A 2266-nucleotide genomic window follows, 5' to 3' on the forward strand; every position below is an offset into this window, starting at 1 on the left:
AACATTTGAAAAGTAAATAAAGAAAATATCCAATAAAAGAAAAAAATGATAACAAAAGATATCTAAATAACATCTATCTCTTGCATTAAAGAAAGAAAGAAAGAGAAAGAAAGAAAGAAAGAAAGAAAGAAAGAAAGAAAGAAAGAAAGAAAGAAAGAAAAGAAAGAAAGAAAGAAAAGAAAAAGAAAGGAATGTGGAAAAGATATGACTATGTGGTCATTTGAGCCCTGCCCCTCTGCCCCTCTGCCCCTCTGCCCCTGTGCCCATCTACCCCTCTAACCCTTTGCCCTCTGCCTGTGCCTGTGCCTAGGACTAAAGTCATGTGTCAGTATGTCCAGAACACAAATATCAAAGGAGAACATGAACACAGCTATCCATTACCACAAACTACTAGGACAAATTTTCTACACTTGAGAGAAATATAGGAGAAAGAAATTTGTAGTCCAGTGGATAAAGCACTCCCTGGGAAAACTTCCTTCCTGACCATCGTATCTCCTCTACTAGGTAAGTATGCTATACTTTAGACAGCTGAAATGGTGATTATTTTCCCGAGTGGGGTCTGATATGCCATACCATAAGAATAAACTCATTTTCAAAGAAAGATGTGGATTTTTTTAGACTGTTGTGTGTTTGTTAATTTTGTTTTGTTTTTAGATAATATTGAGCTAATGGATAAGACACATAAATAAAGACAGTTTGTGATGAAAAGGAAGGTTACTTTCCAAAGCATGTTGGGAAATTCCTTCAGCACAGTATCACTCATACGAAGGAGTCACTCATGACCAGTTTTCAGAATACATGTCACCCTAATTTACAGATAAACATTCAAGTTTTGTTTACATTTACTGGAAATGCATTTTAGTCCATTATAATCCTGTGGAAGGACATATATGAGATTAATAATTAAAACACTGCCCATGTCTGCTATTTTATTAAGCCTGTCTTATCACTTAGCTTAAAAGAAGAAACATACCACATCAACTCACAGTACTTCATGATCAGTGGATACTAGTTAGGCAAAGTTATCAAAAATGTAGAGAGAACTGGCTTTATTGACAGCTAGCTCTGAGATAGATGTCTATGCACTGAATTTGTATTCCAGTTGAAATTCTACTGAAGATGATACTTGACCCAAAGCCTTTCTCAATAATCCAGAATTCATTATTAGCCTTATAATCTGCCACTTTGCTCAGTTATACTTGATAATAGAATATCAAGGAAGATACGGTAAAAGGTTATGCTTTGGTTCAACACCAATTTCATCTATTCTATTATTCTATTATTTTGTTTACTGTTAAAGTGATCTATAATTGTACCATCCAGTGATTACCATTACAACATATTTACTTACATTATTCACAGTTTTTAATAAATTTGCACATTTAAATTAACACATTTTTAAAAGCCGAAGTGTTACCAGATTTACAACTTAATAAGCCTTGCTTAAATAAGTATTCATTTACATATTATTATTTAAATATATTTTATTCATTATCATATTACTGAGTTAATTTCTTAATTCAGTACATATCATTTAAAGGACCATGGCAAATTTTCATAAATGTTGTCATTAGTTCCAATGATATTTTTGATGCAGTCAATGCTGAGCGAACTGGGAAACAATGGAAAATAACACAGAGCCAAGATTAGACATCATTTGCATACAGAATCAACTAGTGGCTTAGAAGGGCAATTTGATTACATTGTAATTCTTACATTATGGAAAAATGCATAATTAGCTCTTCCTCAAAATAAAAATGGCTTCTACAGATGGATTTTCCTTTCTTATCCACAATAGATCTGCCAGTGATATTATCACACTGTCAGTATGAAAATTCTTCTCATAATTACTACTACAGAAACACATACAAACTCATTTGATTCTGGGATTTATTTTTAGGCAAAATATTTAGAAATTATTTCAATTCTCTTTTGTAAAATGCTTGCCAGCCCCTAGAAGTTATTGAGCTAATATTGTAAGAAAAAAATGAAACTCATTGTGACAAAGTAAAGACAGTTGAAAGCATGATTCCACAGTTCTACAGAAAGTGGTATGTTATTTGAATCAGCAAACTATGGCCCATGGATCGAAATTGACCTAATTCCTGTTTTCCTACTAAGAATTTTATTTCATAGGAACACATTCTTGTGTTTCTATAATATCAATAATATTATTAAATATTATTAATAAAAATAAGGATTCAAAGCTGTAGAGAGCACTATATCATCTTTGGTTGTAGTAACACCATGATGATGATTCAATTCA

The 2266-nt window shown here is 32.2% G+C and overlaps 1 non-coding gene across 1 annotated transcript; it reads right to left on the reverse strand.

Annotated features, from left to right (window-relative positions):
- Nucleotides 1-351: 351 nt before the first annotated feature.
- LOC116890602 lies at nt 352-512 on the reverse strand. The gene has a single exon (XR_004386753.1). It is a non-coding gene; the product is annotated as a U1 spliceosomal RNA (small nuclear RNA).
- Between the last annotated feature and the right edge of the window lie 1754 nt (nt 513-2266).

The sequence above is a fragment of the Rattus rattus genome, chromosome 1 (assembly GCF_011064425.1).
Source record: "Rattus rattus isolate New Zealand chromosome 1, Rrattus_CSIRO_v1, whole genome shotgun sequence".
Taxonomy (NCBI): domain Eukaryota; kingdom Metazoa; phylum Chordata; class Mammalia; order Rodentia; family Muridae; genus Rattus; species Rattus rattus.